Here is a 19,991-nt window from a genome sequence, read left to right on the forward strand (position 1 = left end):
TTAGCAATGCATTAGCTTTTAAATATATACATATATATAGTTGCTACTAATTTACTAATACAGCAACCTTCGTAAGCATTAGGGTGTAGTACAAACATATATAACAGGCTTGGAAACAGAAATAACCAGGAACAAAATCTCTCTAATCTAATCTTAAGAACAAATTCATCTGAGCAAATGGATGTTCCATTGGCTTAGAGCCAGTCAAAAAAATCCCTGTAAATGAAAGCACAGAAAGTACAACAGCAGTTGTGCCAGACTGCTGTATGCTTAAATATGTAAGAAGCAGAATTAGTAATTAGTACTTAAGGTAAGAAAATTCAGATAATTTAATATGAATCTCCTCACAGGTAGCACCATTCCACAAACAAAGGTTTGTAAGGGGTGGGGGCAGAAGGGGAGGGAGGATGTTGAGGCTTCCAAAGAGATGCCATTTGGAATGAAATCACTTTCTAGTCAATACTTTCAGAAAGAATATCCTGTTTTCATCAAGTTAATGACTGTATAGGCATAAACATACTTAATTTACTCTAGGGCTGGTGGAAAGCGAGGGCCTAATTAAGGATGCTTAGCACCTTGGCAAAGCAGGCACTAATTTTCAGAGCCTTGTAATTGCATTTCTGCTCCACCATTCAGAACCTTAGTTTTAAGTATGAATGTAAAGTAGTTGATTGTGTGGTATAGGGATTTTTGTTAAACATAGCAGCCTTATAGGGAGCTGCCTTATAAACATGATTTTACTACTATGACATCCCAGGGAGCAATCCAGACCAGTGAGAGGTTGTCACCCCTGCCCTGTAACCTATGGTGTCTCACAATGCTTTGCTCTCGTAGCTCCCCACCTGGGCCCCTCACATACAGCCAAACAGCATGCAGGTCACACCCTGAGTGTCTGTGTATAGCTGCATCCTGCCAGTCACACTCCAGTCACACTCTGGTTTCCACCAGCCTCGGTTATCAGTTGCAGGGTGGCCCCAACACAATTGCAGTCCTGAATTTCCCCTGAAAATGTATGTTTTGCACTATCCAGCCTCTCCTGGACAGTTCAGATATTTTAGGTCCATTGCCACTCTAAGGGAATCAATATCCAACAAGTTTGCTACTGTAAATGGAGTAACCCACACAGCTCAGTTTAACACAACACTGGATTAATTTTAATAAAACATATTTATTTAACTACAAGCAGATAAGTTTTAAGTGAGTACAAGTATAAGGCATTCAAGTCCGAAATGATTATAAGAGAAATCAATATAAAACGCTTCCTAGTACTAAAACTTAACAAACTAGACTTGGCTCAAGGTGAAATCCCTTACCACATGTTACCAGTAACATTGCTGATGAAATTCTCAGGACAGGATCTGCTCCCAAAGTTCAAAGGCTGTTTCTTTTGTCTTCTTAGGTGTTTGTGTGTGTGAGAGAGAGATAACTTGGGGTGTTTTTGTCCCTCACTTTATAGTCCAGTCCCCCTTTCCTGCTGTGAGGATGGAGTCAGGGAGTGTTGTGGTGAAAGAGGTTCCATGTGTTGTTTGCTAAAATGTAGATGGATCTGTTACTGCCATCCTTCTTTGCCAAAGAACAGCCACTTGACAGATGATGGCCCATCAATTTTGATGACACATGGCTAGATGACACATCAGCTTGTCCTATGTCTTTGGGAAACAGGTTTATCCAAACTAATCTGGTAAACGCACTTCAGACCTGATTTCAACTTATGTTTATAACTTTACATATAATGTTACTACACACATTTCATCATGATATTATTGACCAGCGAGTTATTAGTTTTCAAATGATATCACAAGCATATTTTGCACAAAGGTTATTACAATAATCTGTAGGGTGTGAATACAGGGGTGTATTCAGTCACAACTACATTTTGTGTATTCATACTGCATCCATATTGAGATGCCTTTATATATTCCTTCACTATTGTTACCCAGGATTACGTGAACTACTTGTCAATAAAAAAGTAATTTTAGTTTCTCTCATGCACATGCCAATTCAGCATGTTTTTCAACTATTTTATGCAGGTAGTGCATGTCATTTATGCATCTGAGTCTTCATTAATAGACATCTACCAAAGATTTCTAGTCAGTTTGACTGCCTTTAGCATATCTGTGTTTTAATAAAACAGTTATGTTGCATTCCCAGGATTTCCCCCTGTAATTATTGGTAGGGCTGCTCAGAGGAACAACACTGATCTACATGACAATGACATTTCATGCTACTATTATAGCATTGTTAGCTGACTTAAATTTAGCATTTTCATGGAATCCTAAGTATGCTGCAGAAATAGAAAGGATGGGGGAGAAGTAGCATCACAAACGCTATACTTCTCCTATAAATCCTACTTTAGTAAACCAAATTACAAGGCAGAGGTGGGGGGAAAGAGGAAGTAGGTGACTCAACTGCTCAGCATGCTAGCCTGTCACCACTGGAGGTCTAGGTTCAAATCTGTATTAATTCATAAATGAAGAAAGGTAGTCTCATTTCAGGGCCATATTTAGTTTTCATCCACAAAACTATAATTGGTATAAACTGGCAGCCTGTTCAAGAGCAGCCCATGATGCAATAGCAAAGCCACTGTAGGTTAGCATTTAGGTATAGCTGTGTGCTGAAACCTATGGAGATTGTATCATGAAGAATTATCCAGTGAGTCTATTCATGGAGTTTTTTTTTTCACAGTTTAGTGCATTTTTATATATAAATTTGGTACATCCATTACATATTATTCTTATTTCATGTAACGAGTCTTTTTGACTTTGTTTTGATTTTATAAAAGTCTAAACGTATTATGGAGGGATTGGTAACTACTCTATAGTTAAGGTTGAGTTGAGTTTTGAACATAAAGCAAGGATCAACCCTGTATGGTAAATATGCATGTCCTTCCCCCAATTACAGCACTTGCTCTTTGAGTACACAATTTTCTCTAAAGTTACAAATAAATTGGGGTAATTAGTTTAGGAATTAAAATTAATTGAAAAAGGGGCTTTTAAGAAATTTAGTGTCAGATCTCTTTTCACTAAAGAAAATGATCTAGTGGTCATTTTTTCCTGTTGTGCATAAATGAAAATTTCTCCTTCATGAGAAGCTGCAGGATACAATAGTTTACTTTAGTTCAGAGACATCAATGAAGAACTACCCTCTTTCAAAATGGCTGACATCTTCTATTGTTCTCAGTAAGACCAAAACTACAGCTGCCCTCAGTTGGTGGCCATTTTGGGAATGGTGTAAAACTCTCTTGTTCTGCATGGGATTGAGTGTATCTGCCTCCTCGCAGCCTAGGAAGAAATCATCTTCCCTATGGGCTGCAGTGCCTTCAGTCCCATTGAGAACATTAGGAGAAGGTGGCCATTTTGAAATAGGGCAATTCTTCTTGACAACTATAGGATGAATTACAAGGAAAAATTACCATTAATCAAAAGAAAAAAATCAAGCACACAAGAACTCAGTGAGCTTTAAGTATATGGAACGTTTCAACAGTTAATTCATTTTGGTTGCCCTAATTGTACATTTCTATACTCTATCAAGTTTGGATTTCTTCTACACTTAATCTTCACTGTGAATTTCTTAGGTTTACAGTGCTTGGTTTTGAGATCATTACAACATCCCTTTAATGTAGTTTACCCTAAAGTATTGATATATACTCACAACATTAACTCCATTTTAACATAGTTTTTGTCTGGGAATTATACTAAATATGAACACAAAAGTAATAGAAAAGTTACATGAAGGAGGTCTAGAGTTTGACAAAAACAAAGAGCTGAGATGGTCCTTCCATATTTTAACTTGCAGTTTCCTAGTGTAATTCTTTTTATATCACTCATAACGATCTCTACTATCAAGAGAGACTATCATAGAACCTTGCTAATCGGCACTAACAACTAATACCCCCATTACAATTTTTTAGCAAAAAAGGAAATGAGGAAATAATGCATTATGAAATGCACATTTTTATTTTAACAATTGAAATTAGTTTCTTACACAAAATGGTAGATTACCTATTATAAGATTTAGTAATGTGATGCCTCATAAAAGCACCCTCCTATAAATCCTTTCCTAAGAAGGGAGAAGAAACTAGTTTTTGTAGGTACAGTGTAAGGTGTGTGCATTAGAGAAATTCTATGTATTTTGTTATAATTTAAAAAAAAATTATCTTGTGTCCTTCAGATAGGATATAAGAGAACAGAAATATATAGTTATTCCAGTGATATTACAATGGGTATTTTGAGGTCATTACACTCTTAGCTTTTTCACAATTCTTCCATCATTTAACAGAAGTCACTGGTTTATCATCTGAATACTGGTGGACAGGGCCACAATATGTAGTGTGGCTCAATGGACTTCCATATGTGGGTAGCCTGCTGTAGCTCTCCTAATTTGAAATCGCTAAATTTAAAGATGCGGGCTGGGAACCCATTAGGGTATTTGGTCTTTTCCCTGCCAATAGTGGACAGCTACTTACAATCTATTTTCTAGTATAATGTTCAATGTAGTTTGAAATGTTTTACATAGATGGGGCTTTCCATTCCCTTAGGAGAATATTATACAATCCAAAGGACAAATTCATGCACAATTTACAGCACTTGAGTTTTACTGTTCTCTTGCAGGTCTTTGGTCATTTGACTTGACTGTGACCCAGCTTCTACAGGAGAACATTCCAGAATTAGAGCGTGGGATAGTCAATGGTGTGCAGAGCTCTATGAACTACTTGATGGACCTTGTACATTTCATTATGGTTATTCTAGCTCCTCAACCGCAACAATTTGGGCTGCTGGTGATAATTTCCTTACTGTTTGTGATAACTGGACATGTCATGTATTTTATTTATGCTAAAAAATATAAAATTAAAGAAACTGTGATACCAACAAACTCAGAGAGGAAGCCACAGAATCCCTCTGTCTGAAAGTCTCATAATCCTTTATTTTAAAATTATCCTATCATTCATGCAGTATAGGTTACTTAAATAAAAATGTTGACTAAACTCAACACACTAGCCAAAATGTTCCTCTGTTTCTATTCCCACCCCAAACACACTGCTATATCATGAGAAATAAAGAACAAAATACTAAATGAAAGACTTATTTCAAAACAATTAAAGATTGTGTTTTTTAAAGGACCATCTCATTTCTGTATCTGCTTAGTTTTTACAATCAACTCTTTTCAAGGACACACAAAGCCTATTCTCAGGGTTCCAGATGAAAATGACAAGGCAACTATTTTCCCCTTTGTTTTCCATATGTAGAGAACATTAAAACACAATTCACAATTTGCACATCACAACCTGCCCTTCCTAAGCAAATGATACTGTCGTTATTTTTTTAACCATCTTTTCCATCACATGAGATGGAGCGACAGGAATGTGTCTTCCTAGATAGTTCGTAGAAACCAATAACTCATTTACAGCCAGCACATTGTGTTCAACTTATCACTAAGAAATACTGTATTTTTTACTTTGGAGTGGCCGAATACTGACCCCTTTATTGCATATAAATATTTTCCCTTTATTTGAAAGGTTCATTGAAGTTATTATACTAGGTGATTTAGGGTTTTTTGCGGCACCTCTTTCTTTCATACTTTGGTTTTATTTTTGAATGCAAAAAATCTGGCTCAGCATCCAACTGTTCAAACAAGTTAGTGACTGCATGGGCAATTATTTCTTCACTAAAGCTTTCTTGAATGCAGTTTCTCTTTTTTAAAATAAAGTGATGTTTTCAAAGTTTAAATATGTGGCTGTGTATGTTGGTCAGATTACTATTGGAGCATAAAATAGAGGCTATAGGTATGGTTTCCTATAAAGACTTGTTCATGACATGGAGTTTTCACTCCTTGACAAAGAAGCACAGAGCATCTTAGTGGATAGAGCATATGGGAAATGGATGATCTTGGCTGTACTCCTGGCTCTGCCAGTTGCGTTCTGGGTAACCAGCAAGTCATGTCACCTCTCTGTGCCCATTTTCCCAGCTGTAAAATGGGAAGAATGATATAGACTTGCTTTGTAAAATGCTTTGAGATATATATAATTAATAAGTAAACTGTGTGGATTCTCTTTTGTGAATAATATGCGGCTGCTAATACAGTGAGTCACCCACTCCCCCGTTAACATCTTTATTTAAACACACATAGCACAACTCTCTCCCTTTGTCAAAGCAGCAGTTGTAAAGTGGGGTTTATCAAGCACCAGAATAATTAGAGTAGTGGAGAACTGATGAGGGTACTATCAGCTCTGAACACAAGGGACTAACTGGTACTTTCAGTTACAGTAACTTAAAATAACAAAAATAGCTTCCAGTTCAAGTCTGCCATCCAATGGTTTTAAAGGAACACTGCTAATAAATCTTGGTGAAGTGTTAGCTTGAGGGTGAGAAGAACTAACTTGAAGGAAGTTGACATGACTTGTTAATTAGCAAGATTTATTAGTATTCAGTGTTTCACTTTTTACTGTGGCAATTTGCTTTCTGAGACTCGCTGCTTTCCCCATAGGTCATGGGTATTCAAGTCTCATATAGCTTCTCTGGCACGTTATGAGCTTCAGTCATAATAGTATTTTATTCCTTAACCTAACAAACAGAATTGAAAGTAATTGCTCTATGCGTCCGCCTACTCCAGCTGAATAGAATGGAGGCAGGGGAAGTGAGGGGAAACTATTTTGCAAGAATGCAGCTATTGTTGCTAAAGTGTGTTATATACTGTATTCAGTGGTGAGCTGGAGCCGGTTTGCGTGAATCAGTTGTTAAATTTTGAAGCAGTTTTAGAACCGGTTGTTAACCTGCTTCCCTGCTGAGGCTTTGATGGGCTCCGGCTGGGAAGTGATGTAATTCCTGCTCCGGCCACCGGGGGCGCTGCGCTGCGGGAGCCATGTGGGCTGACGCCTGGCCCTGAGCACGAGTCCTGTTGCTGCTCCCCTGGCCCTGGGGCTCCCGATGCTGCCTGGTGGGTCCCCGGCTGCTCTGCTGGGCCTGGGCTGCGTCCTGCTGCTCTCCCTGTGAGTACCCACCACCCTGCTCCCAGCCAGCCCCTGCCTGCAGCCAGCCCCTGCCTCCAGCCACCCCCTACCTTGCCTCCAGACACCCCCTGGCCACAGCCAGCCCCTGCTACCCCCCCTGCTCTGCCTCCAGCCAGCCCCTGCCGCACCCCCTGCCCTACCTCCAGCCACCCCCGCACCCCCTGCCTGCAGCCAGCCCCCATCTCCAGCCACCCCCTGCCCTACCTCCAGCCACCCCCGCACCCCCTGCCTGCAGCCAGCCCCCATCTCCAGCCACCCCCTGCCCTACCTCCAGCCACCCCCGCACCCCCTGCCTGCAGCCAGCCTCCATCTCCAGCCACCCCTGCCCTACCTCCAGCCACCTCCGCACCCCCTGCCCGCAGCCAGCCCCTCTCTAGCCACCCCTGCACCTCCTGTCTGCAGCCAGCCCGTTTCCAGCCACCCCCGCACCCCCTGCGCGCAGCAGTCCCTGCCGCACGCACCCCCTGACCTGCCTGCAGCGAGCCCCTGTCTCCAGCCACCCCTGCACTCTCTTCCCTGCCCGCACCAGCCCCTGCCGCACCCCCTGCCCTGCCCACAACAGCCCCTGCTGCACCTCCAGCCAGCCCTGCACCCCCCTGCCCTGCCTGCAGCCAGCCCCTACCCCCGCACCCCCTGCCTGCAGCTAGCCCCTGTCTCCAGCCACCCCCGCACTCCCTGCCCTGCCACACGCACCCCCTGCCCTGTCTCCAGCCAGTCCTGCACCCCTGCCTGCAGCCAGCCCCTGCTGCACCCCCTGCCCTGTATCCAGCCAACTCCTGCCGCACGCATCCCCTGCCCTGCCCGCAGTGAGCCCGTCTCCAGCCCCACCCTCACTCTCTCTCTACCCTGCCCGCACCAGCCCCTGCCACACCCCCTGCCCTGCCCACAGCCAGCCCCTGTCTCCAGCCAGCCCCACACCCCCTTGCCTCCAGCCAACCCGCACCCCCCTTTCTCCAGCCAGCTCCGCACCCCTTGCCCTGCCCGCAGCCAGCCCCGCACCCCCTTGCCTCCAGCCAACCCTGCACCCTCCTGTCTCCAGCCAGCTCCGCATCCCCTGCCCTGCCCGCAGCCAGCCCTGCACCCCCTGCCTCCAGCTAGCCCTGCCCCACGCCCCTGTCTGCAGCTGGCCCCACGTCCACTGGTGCCCTGCAGTTCCCAGGGCAGTAACCCTGCACACCTGCTTCAATGAGGGGGGCAGGGAGCAGCTGGGACCCACACGTGCACACCCTAGGGTGACCAGACAGCAAGTGTGAAAAATCAGGACAGGGGCTGGGGGGTAATCGGAGCCGATATAAGAAAAAGACCCCAAAACGAGACTGTCCCTATAAAATCGGGACATCTGGTCACCCTAGCACACCCCCACGGAGTGGCGGGGACCCACACATGTGAAACGGAGCTCATTTCTAGTTCAGGCCCATCTTTTTAAAAAAGAACTTTAGGCAGGGTTAACATACATCCGTATTTTCCCAGACAGGTCAGGCTTTTTGGTTCTTAAATCGCCGTCTGGGAGGAATTTTTAAATTTTAAAAATTCCTCCCGGGAAAATACAGATGTATTGTAACCCTGTTGGTACAAAAAATACATACTGGGGCACATCCCTTAAATCAGAACTTTTTATAGGGAACCGGTTGTTAAGATTTTGGCAGCTCATCACTGACTGTATTGTTGTGGAACCATAGTACATTAGGGTAATATTATAGCCACATGTATACTTCAGATACTGCCATGTTAAAACAGACCGGTATCAATCTAGTTTAGCATCCATTCTCCAGCAGTGGCCTGACACCTGATGCATGAATGGACAGTATAAAAACCTTTATTATTGTATTTAAACTTATTTTAAAGGAAAGAAAAGTCCTTCCAAAATCCAACAGTGAATTACCTTTTACCCTAAAGCATGAGGGCTCTTTCCTTCCTTCATTTTTTTTTTTCTTTTTTTAGTTAACCTCCTAATTAAGGTGCTGTCTAGGCTAGACTTATTGATGTATACATATGTCTAGCCACTCTTTAAATCCCAGGGTAACATTTGCTTTAGGAATGCAAAGGCTACCCCTGCATGCAGATGCCATCCAGCTGAAAGCTATCTGGTGCATCCATCTCCCCATCTAATCTCCTGCCTGTAAACCTTGCATGAACAATAAAACAGAACAGAAGTAAGAAAACAGAGGTTAACACTGGACAAAGCATAAACGCCCAAGTGGCCTTGTAAATAACATGTAGTTAGTAGATAAAGAAATAGTAAGAAGAGTTAATGTGTGATAAACTTGCAGCTGCAGCTTTGCTTACTAGCATACTTTGTAGCTTGTGGACAGTTCATTATCTGTAGAGAGATTGGTACCAAAATTAGTAGACCAATCATAAAGTGACAGTAACCAATAGTATTAAGTAAAAGAGTGTATAAAAGCTAACTTATGATTATGTACATTGATGGTGCGGTATACCCTGTACCCACCTGCTACACTTGAGCCTAATCAACTCAAGTGTAGTTTGATTGTATGCCAATAATGAAACCTCAGTGATGAGTCCAGAGTTGAGCTGATTTCTTGGATTCGAGAGAGCTGGATAAAGTATTATCCCAGAACTGGAGAGGTGTTCTGGCTAAGCCGAATGGAAAAGATCGCTGAGGAAATCATAACATTGCCACTCTCACTTATTCAGACCTAAAATGAAGATGAAAAATGTGATGGCTTTAATTTGCACTTAATTATAAATTATTGTTCATGCTTTTTACCCCTTTGTGATAAAGTAGTAAGGAGAGTGGCTCGTTTTGGCCTTTCAAATATCTGAAGAACTGTATGAGCTGGGGACAGAGCTTCTGCCAGTGTCAATGGAGTTATGACAGTTCACACCAGCTGAGGATCTGACCACCTGACCTGTGATATATAAATGAATCATTTTGAATAATTTGCCTTTCCAAGCTGTGTAGTTCTAAGTATTTTTTCCAAAAGGCCATGCGAGCACATGTAATATATAACATTTTCCCAGATTAAGCTCAGTCTCAATATGCTAGTTCATATGGCCATCTCATGCGAAAAGCTTTGCTTTAGGAGCCAACACAGCATTTTACAGGAAGCAATGGAAAGCACATGTGACCCTAGCCACTGCTGTCTTTTTATGCAAGCTATTGAAATCAGATTACCAGTGTAGTATTTTTTTACTTTACAACCCTCCCCCCCCATTTTGTACTGCTATCTAATGGATCGAAACCAAAATAGCATCTAAAAACAAGTACTGTCCCAGTGCCTCTAACTACTGTTTTTTAATCTTTAAACAGATAGAGGATACATTGCTGGATAGTGTCCTATAAGGTAATTGTGCTCATTGCACTGGCAAAACAGGCTATGCCAAGATTAAAGATCTCTAAAATTATTGGTTGTACTCTCTTGAAAGTGCCTGTTCTTTTTTTAAAAAAAAATTGCTTACACTAGCTAGCTTACTCATACGTGGATTGTAGGTGGTTGGTGGTTGTGTAAAAATGGATGAAGATAGCCTAGATAAGTTTTGTTGCACAGGAAGCAAAAACTCTGACAGCATTTAAAAACAAAGTTACCGATTTTTAGCTAAATTTTCTATTTTTAATGAAATTGTCAGAATTTCAATAGCTATCAGTTACACTGCATTTAATCCCGATAGTTTATTAAAGGTGACCTGTAATGGGGGAAAATGTCTGCTGTTCTTTTTGATGTATAAAATAGGCCTGAACTGTTTTATTAGCTAGCTTGATTTTATAATACATGGATTACCACGTCTTGACTGCTGTGTGTATTGAATAACTAGTGGAACAAAGACAGCACAATAAAGTGAAATCTAAGCTGCTGCGAAGGGAAAAAAATTAATCAGGCTGTTTAAAACTCTTTGGATATTTTTGTTAACATCTATTTAACTCAGTCCCGACAAACATTTAGGAGAAAAGTATTTTGTGATATTTTGAGGCTTTCAAACCTCTGCCCTTTCTGTTGAAGCTTGGAAAAGGTCCCACTCAGATTCTCCACGAAGATCTGCAGCCAAAAAAAAAAAAAAGAGGGTGGGGAGGGGGGGAAGAGAGAGCTTGATATTCCTCAAGTTATAAGAACAAACAATGTTTTTCCTGGGAGTCAAGGGGGTGGCAAGGAAATCTTCAGATTCTCCTTCAAACACCATAAAGACACAAAAGAGGGCACATGCTTTTTTTTCTCCTTTGCAGGTCACCTTTGCAGACCATGTTTCATTAGCATGCTGGTAAGGGCCTGATCCAAAGCCTACGAAATCAATGGGATTTGGCTCAGGCTCAACGAGAACAATCAATTTCAGGTATTAAAGCTCAATGCATGTATTAATTCAAATAGTTTGTTCAAGGTTTTAATATGTTAAAGGTTGCTTTAAATTCTATTAATATAACTATCAGATGTGTGTACTTGATAAGATAATCATAGTGAAATTTTTAAAAGATATTGCATTACTTTAACCTTTTCTTATTGCATTCTAGTCGCCTCTGGAAGGAAATCCTATTATCAACATTAAATAAAAATGGATTATATAGATTTTTATTACTGTCCTTGAGTTAGCTCATAAAAGCAAAAGGTATTTCCTGCAATTATTAAAGATGTATGTTTTTAATTAAAGTGCTGTTTATAATTTAAAATTGTGTTTAGATATGTCAGTTGTTCTGTTTAAATAGATTCTATACACTTCAGTCAAGCAAGAATTCTGTTCATTTGAAGAGGAACTTTGCTAGCATACGGGGTACAGATCAGACCTAATATTGGATACTCAGATATCTCAGTGATGGAGGTCGTATGGGAAACAAGGTAGATTATGAATAAGGCTACGTTTTAGTCACAAGTATTTTTAGTAAAAGTCAGGGACAGGTCACTGGCAGTAAACAAAAATTCATGGCCTGTGACTTGTCCATGACTTTTACTATATGCCCCTGTCTAAAACTTGGGTGGGTGCTGGGGAGTGGCCCAAGACCCCTGCTTGTGCTGGAGGGGGTGGAGCCAGCAAACTCCCTACCTCGTTCTGTGCTCTCCCCCTAACCCCCAGCAGCAGCAGACTTTGGGTGTGGGAGAGGGCTGGGGGTTGGGGCACTGGATGGGGTGAGGTGGGCTCTGGGTGGTGCTTACCTGGGGGATTCCCCAGAAGCGGCGACATCCCCCTCACTTAGCTCCTAGGTGGAGGTGTGGCCAGGCAGCTCTGCCCTCTGCCTCCGCCTAGAGCGCTGACTTCGCAGCTTCCATTGGCTGGGAACAGTGGCCAATGGGAGCTGCAGGTGCGGTGCCTGCAGGTGGAGGCAGCATGCAGAGCTGCCTGGCCATGCCCCCGCCTAGGAGTTGAGTGAGGGGGATGTCACTGCTTCCAGGGAGCCATCCATGGAAGCACTGCCCAGAGCCCGCCTCACTCCGTCCCGTGCCCCAGCCTCCTGCCCCCTCCCACACCCAAACTCAGCTGCTGGGGTGGGGGTTGCGGTGACCCAAGACAGGGCTGGATTAAGGTTATGAGGGGCCTAAGTATGAATTACATATTGAAAAAAAAAGTATGAAGTCATCAAACATTTCTCTACATACATATTATTTATTTATATAAAATTAACAAGTTTATTCTACTCTTACTACACTCAATTCTTCAAACAGATACTTCTGAGTAAGAGGTAGCTTGAGGGATGCTACACTATCCTTCTCTTAGGCCTCCTTCCTCCTAGGTAGTGGAGTGCTCTTCTTCATGAGGGTGAACACTGCAACATTCCCCATCCCGCTTACCTCTTTCAACCTTGTGCTTCTGCCCTCAACCCTCCACATGGCACAGTGCAAAGCCAAGCCTGCAGGTGTTTTCCCGAAACTATGGACTCTGTCTACAGCACACCACATACCCTATCTCACTCTGACTGCAGCCAGCTTTTATTATGTAAAAGAAAACCACTCAGGTGTAAAATCCATGGAAGTAGAAGAAGTAGTAGTGGGAAAGTTACATTGGGTGGCAGTGTATTTTAGGCTGTCTTGCTCTGAAAGCTGCCTCCCAGTGTTGCACTGGCTGAGGACAATGAATTACTGTTTTCACACTGAACCCAAATATTATTTGTGGGATGATACCCCCATTTGTGTAGTTAATCTCCAATTATTCACCACATCAGGCCATTCTATCACCAAGCTCTTCCACAATTAGAATAAAATCATAGGACTAGAAGGGACCTTGAGCCGTCATCTAGTCCGGTTCCCTGCACTCATGGCAGGACTAAGTATTATCTATTCTAGAATGTGTTAAGCATGAGTTCTGTGTGCCCCAGCCCTCTACACTTTGCGTTTGTTTGTTTTAAGCTTTTTTTTTTAAGTAAGAAAAAGATAACAGCTAGAAATGACACAGATCTTTAAATGGTTGCCCAGACATAATATTTAGCACTTCTGTCCTATGTTAGCTCTTCAAAATCACTGTACAAACATTAAACAAACAAGCTAAAGCCTTTCAGCTTTTGAATGACTAGGAGTTGACAAAACAGAGCTATTCCCTGTTGTGTTCTCTGCCCCCCTGAACAAAAAGACTTCAATGAAAATCTGCATCTTAAAAGAACCATTAAGGATCTTTCAAAAGAACAGTCCAACCAAGGCTGCTGTTGTGACACCCTTGCTTGTTACATCAGGCCTGTTTGTTTGTTTAAAGCTGGTGTAGAAAGAAAGGAGAGCTTCCTGTTTCATTTGCATGTGTAAATCAAGCAGACCTTGTTTAATTTTTTTCCTTAAAGTGCTCAAAAGTTTAGGGGAGGAAAGTGAATGAGATTCTGCTTATACCAGATGTGAAAAAGCAGAAGGGACCAAAATCTATTTTTGTGCAAAAATCTGTTCTCCCTGAAGTCAATAAGGCTACACAGGTGTAACTGTCAGTCGGAATTGGCCCGTGTTCTCATTCCCTTCTTGAATCACATTCCATGCTTATCCAACATTTTCCATTTGGGAAAGAAGTTAGTTTGAGTTGGGGCAGAAAAATGAGGGATAACTTCAGGTTTATTTAGCTTTAAGTTTTTGGAATGAACCTCAAAAGAAATCAGATGTGAGGTACTTTTATGATGGATTGAACTGCTAGAGAACCAGCAAATGGACAGAACCTGCCTTTAGCCTATTCAGCCACTCTTTCTATCATAGCCTGCTAAGAAGCAGATTTAAAATCCTTGAGGGAGAAGGGAGAGAGCAACCTACAACACTGTGTATTGAGCTTCCTCCAGTGCTTTTGCAAACCCTTAAAAGTACAAAGATGCGTTCACCTGTGGAACTAGACTGAGCATAAGGAAAGAACTTGGTTGCCTGGGCATCCCAGTACAGAAAAAATACATCCAAGAAAAAAATTGGATTTCTTTGATTTTTAGTACAGTTCAATATAGTACTGAACACACTGCATCATAAATCTGAAATTTGTTCCTTATACATGGGAGAGGCAATAGTTCTGGCTGGAGCTGGGTAGTGTGTGTGCAGGTTCTGTGCAAGCTTCCCACCCTACTGCTCTGGTACTGCCTCTCCCCGTCCCCGTCCTCCCCCATAGGCACTCGCCAGTTGTCCAGAAACGGGACCAGGCACACATAGAAGATGACAGGGGTGGGCACTGGGACCCAGGAGCTGCCTGCCAGCCTCAGCCAAGGAGAGGGCAGAGGGAGCTTCTCTCCCTGACAGCTAAGCAGAGCTCCGGAGAAATCAGGGGTGGGGAGGAACTGGGGGACACACACAATGCCTGCTCAAACTACACCCACGGCTGACGCAGTTCCCGTGGTAACCGGATTTTTAGTGTCTGGTCACCAGTGGTAACTGGATACCTGGCAGTGTGTTCCTGCAGTATGGGGGAGAGGCAGACGGGAGGGAGCGGAAGCAACAGGCTGCTGGCTGAGCTCCTTCCAAGCCACAGGCGGCTGCTTTGCCTTTCTGGCTGGCAGGAGCACTCCAGCAGGGCTGTGTGAGCAAGCTCGCTCCCCCCTCACCCAGCCCTGACCGACCCGCCTGCCTGACTAGTAGGGCCTAAAAAATAGGAGGGCTATAGCCTTATTAGCCTAATGGTTAATCCGGTGCCTGAGCTGCCCCCAGGCCAGGCACACCGGCAGGCTGCAGAAGTCATGGAAAGTCACAGAACCTGTGAATTCTGTGACAAACTCTCAGCCTAAATTATGAATAACAAACTCCTCATTTTAACAACATGTTCTCTTTGCAGGGGGACTCCAGAACATTTGTAGTAACTGTAACTGCCGAACTATTTTTTTTTTTTACATTGGCTAGATTTGAAGCTGATAGTGTCCTTTTAAAAATAACCAAATTCAAGCCATAGCAGAAAATCATCCAGTAATGCCCATTCCTGTTGCACTTGAGATGTTGCAAATCTTTGAGGTTATTCTTTCACTCTTCCCTCTCCTCCTCCATACAATACCTTCCCTCCCAAAACTTCTTGTTCCATTTTCTAGTTACTGTGGGACTTTTTAGAAGTCCATCCCCTGACAAACTCAAAAAGCCTTTACGTAAAAACATTTTTAAAACGATGCAACTGGAGGGCAAATACTTTCAGGTAGCAATCAGTTCCCCGATAAAAATGCCTTATCACTGTCAGAGTGTTCTCTCTTTAGCATCATCTTGTTTGTTATTCACAGAGGCTAGAGAATGACAATTACAATAAGTGTGTGTTGAAATAATGAAACTGAATGTGCATTTTTAAATACAATTCTTGATTTTCAAGCGCTCCAATTCTATATCCTTATTATATCAAGGCACATGTAGGCCATAGTTGTGTAATATTTTGTGTGCAATTTTGAAATGTAGTCAACACATATAAAAGCAAATCAATTGCAGTGCTTTATTTACCCAGTTATTTTTAAAGTGCATTATGTCAATACACTATACCAAGAGTGGGATTGGTATAAACACTAACTAGGTTAATAGCAAAGTTGTCTTTAGGCCTACAGGGTAGTCAAGGTTTGTCTGCACTTTTCTAGCTCATAGCAAAAACACAGCTGAAAATAAATGTGCTCTACTTAATCCTGTACAATCTGTATACCAGCTGTTATAGCAATTTATTCTTCAGATCCAGAAGTTCCATTTGCTAGTCTTGTAAGCAAATAATTTACAACTAGGTATTCTAACAGAAAAATCTTTTAAAACACTGTAAAACAACATAAATCTGTCATGCTTTCACTAGCAGAAGGGCAAATAATAATTTTAAAAGGTTTAATTTAAAAACAAAAATACTTAAATATCTTATGGATGTCAGTCTGGCCTCAGGTAAATCCTTTAACCCATCAGACTTGGGCATATCATTGTAAACAGGTATGCAATCAGATCATGGTTTTCATCCTTGGCCAGAAATTCCATTCACAATACCATACATTTACAATATTTAATAAGGTGTTGCATTTAAAGGTAAGTAAATTGTAGTGAGATATACCTTCACTGGAAGCAGCAGTTGAATATTAAACAACTATTTGCATCTTCATGACTGAATCTGGAGGGTGCGGAGAGAGAAAGTTGAGTTTTGCATTAGAACACTTTGTGCACTTTATTAGTTAATAATCAATTAGACAGCAGCTTTTCTCATAAGATCACTGTGAAATATTGCTGAGTACTGCAGTATTACCTCAGTATTGCTGACTACTGCAGTATTACCTCAGACAGGTGTTTCTCTCACTGGTTTCAGTGACTGTAAAGAATAGCTTCATTCTCTTAATGGATTTAAATGCAAACCGTGCTTAACTGTCAGCTTCATTTTTTATACCTAGCTAGTTTAATTTGGGCTCTCATATTTTATTAAATAGGCAGCCAAACATTCTGCTTATTTTTCCTCTTCCCTGATCGCATCAGTAACTTTTTATTAGGCATTTCACAGTACCTCTTTTTCAAAAGTGTGCAATAGCAAATGTGACTATCAGCATCCAGTGGGCACCAAACACAATTTCATAAGCAAAAATATTTAACACGGAGTTAAGGTTGTAGTAACTCAGCACTGTCTGTGCACCTCATACCCTTTCAGAATGTGATAATTCCCAAAACATCTGAAAAACCAAGAAATGCAGCACTAAGGTCCTCTTATAAGACATGTAGCATTACATGAGAAAAACAAGAAATGCATCATTAAGTTGACATTTCCCACACAACACGAGCTCTGCCCATTTTGATCCCTACCGAAGAAGTCTCTGGGGAGATCACAGCACCTCAGCCATCACTTAGCCATTTTGAGAAGTGTGATCTCTGCAAACCAGCAACACGTATTCCACAGCTCATGGTGCAGCAGACTGACAGAGCCAGAAGAGTACCCAGAAGTCACCTACTACAGAAGAGGCCCAACAAAGAAAGTAACAGAATGCCACTAGCCGTCACCTTCAGCCCCCAACTAAAACCTCTCCAGCGCATCATCAAGGATCTACAACCTATCCTGAAGGACGATCCCTCACTCTCACAGATCTTGGGAGACAGGCTTAGAGACAGCCCCCCAACCTGAAGCAAATACTCACCAGCAACCACACACCACACAACAGAACCACTAATCCAGGAACCTGTCCTTGCAACAAAGCCCGTTGCCAACTGTGTCCACATATCTATTCAGGGGACATCATCATAGAACCTAATCACATCAGCCACACTATCAGAGGCTTGTTCACCTGCACATCTACCAATGTCATATATGCCATCATGTGCCAGTAACGCCCCTCTGCCATGTACATTGGCCAAACCAGACAGTATCTAGGTAAAAGAATAAATAGACACAAATCAGATGTCAAGAATTATAACATTCAAAAACCAGTCGGAGAACACTTCAATCTCCCTGGTCACTCAATTACAGACCTAAAATTGTCAAAACTACAGCAAAAAAACTTCAAAAACAGACTCCAACGAGAAACTGCTGAATTGGAATTAATTTGAAAACTGGACACCGTTAAATGAGGCTTGAATAAAGACTGGGAGTGGATGGGTCATTACACAAAGTAAAACTATTTCCCCATGCTTATTTTTTTCCCCTACTGTTACTCACACCCTCTTGTCAACTGTTGGAAATGGGCCATCCTGATTATCACTACAAAAGATCGGTTTTTTTGTTTTTTTCCTCCTGCTGATAATAGCTCACCTTAACTGATCACTCTCATTATAGTGGGTATGGCAACACCCATTTTTTCATGTTCTCTGTGTCTGTATGTGTGTGTATATATATATATATATATATATCTTCCTACTGTATTTTCCACTGAATGCATCTGATGAAGTGGGTTTTAGCCCACGAAAGCTTATGCTCAAATAAATTTGTTAGTCTCTAAGGTGCCACAAGTACTCCTCATTCTTTTTGCACGATACTTGTCACTCATTGCAAAGTCAGTTTGCTTTCCTTAAAAACAGAGAGAAAAAATAACCAAATAAAGTTAAGTAAACATAGCTACTCCCCAGACTAATATATCAATAAAAGGGATAGAGCTTTAAGTTATAAATATGAAATAATACCTACAGCATGGCTGCAAAGTTCAGTCTCTGACCCTCTTCTTTGGGCAAAGGTGCCTCATAATGAATCCTCATTATTTGTTTCGCAGGCAGTTGCAGCCACAGTTTCTGGTTAGTCCAGCTCCCTTTCTCCTTAGTATGTGACGGTCTTTTTTTGAATCCACACCTACCACTCTTTCTTATGGGCTAGTTTAGACCAGTTTCTAAAATACGTTTGTACCATTATCTCACACCAGTTCAAATCTGTTTGGAAGGTGGCTCATCATTCTCTCTCCTGTCCTCAGGGCTGTTATCTCAATAACAAACTGTGCAGCCGCTTGTCTGTCTGGCATGGGAGGTATAACAATAGCCATATATGGGAAGATGTAACAGCTGGACGAAGTAGATATTTTTACATTAGGCACTCCCTGTTTTTTCCAGTTTGCACAACCTTACCAGCACAAGTTATTCCTACAGAACACTCTTTACAACTCAAATGTCTTACTAGGTCAGTTTCTCATTGTTATCCTAATCAATGAGATCAAAGACAGGCACTAAAGGATAAGAAAAAACACCCCATTGTAAAGCAGTATATTGTACAGCTTATAATACAGTGTTAGAACTTGAGTCTTGATAGAGATAGAAAGCAACTTTTCCCCTTTCCTCTAATTTACAGCTATCTCTTCACCTCCCCCATGATCAATTTAAAATATCTGCCTAAATTTAGATGATTAGCTATTCAGACTAGGCTTTCTCTTATTTGTCTGAAAAGTGTGTGTGCCATCGGGGTGCTGGAACTAGGGATGATGGGGGTATGGCAGCACCCCCGGGCTTGAAGTTGTTTCCATCATATTCGGGGTTTACAGTTTTGTTCAATGACTTTCAAGTGCCCCGCACTATAAAAATTGTCCGAACGCCACTGTGTGCTGCACTATAAATAACAATTCTTTGCCACACCCCCCCAGCAAGCTAAATGAGAGGTGTGTATTACACTCCAGCTTGGTGCGGCTAGTTTGTGACTTTATAGGCGTGTGACGCAAGCCTCACAGCAGCTTTTAGTTAGATTATACACAAGCGGAGGTGATAAGATACAGTGGGCAAGTCTCTTGGCTGGGAAGCTCTTTCTTTGAATTCAAACGGGTGAGTGAAAACAGAGGGAAGCCGCTGCTGCACATGTGGCACTCTCTTGTGCATACCCTCCCCCACAAGCGTTAAAACCCACAGTTAAGATATTGCATAAAACTTGCTACAGTGAAAACAAATTCTGTCTCAGAGGGAACAACAGCTCTTCCTCCTACTGGATCAACTGCTGGATTGTATTTGCTTTTTTAGATCCGTAAGACCTCTCCAGCGCATCATCTGGATTGCATTTGCTTTTTTAGATTCCAAATACACTAACATTACAACAGTGTTGAGGGCACCCAGTTGAGAATCCAATTTCAATATAGCTGTGCCCCATTTTATCATGTCATTTTAGCATGGCTAGGATACTGTTTCATTTGCAAGGAGTGAAGCTGAATGCAGATTAAGATGAACAAGTAGAATTTTATTAAACGCTCTGCACTGCTCTGTGGGACTGCATTGCT

The 19,991-nt window shown here is 41.9% G+C and overlaps 1 long non-coding RNA gene and 1 other non-coding gene across 4 annotated transcripts; both read right to left on the reverse strand.

Moving 5' to 3' along the window:
- Positions 1 to 1,148: 1,148 nt before the first annotated feature.
- On the reverse strand, positions 1,149 to 18,790 carry LOC144261605 (uncharacterized). Of its 3 annotated transcripts, XR_013345328.1 has the most exons (5): positions 18,434 to 18,788; positions 16,388 to 16,444; positions 10,949 to 11,004; positions 9,459 to 9,666; positions 1,149 to 5,964 (listed from the first exon to the last, which is right to left on the reverse strand). It is a non-coding gene; the product is annotated as an uncharacterized LOC144261605 (long non-coding RNA). The 3 variants fall into 3 exon arrangements; XR_013345327.1 differs by having other exon boundaries at positions 9,459 to 11,004; positions 18,434 to 18,790; XR_013345329.1 differs by lacking the exon at positions 10,949 to 11,004 and having other exon boundaries at positions 18,434 to 18,785.
- LOC144261735 (small nucleolar RNA SNORD93) lies at positions 16,216 to 16,304 on the reverse strand. Its single transcript, XR_013345429.1, has one exon. It is a non-coding gene; the product is annotated as a small nucleolar RNA SNORD93 (small nucleolar RNA).
- Positions 18,791 to 19,991: the final 1,201 nt, after the last annotated feature.

The sequence above is a fragment of the Eretmochelys imbricata genome, chromosome 2, assembly GCF_965152235.1.
Source record: "Eretmochelys imbricata isolate rEreImb1 chromosome 2, rEreImb1.hap1, whole genome shotgun sequence".
Lineage (NCBI taxonomy): Eukaryota > Metazoa > Chordata > Testudines > Cheloniidae > Eretmochelys > Eretmochelys imbricata.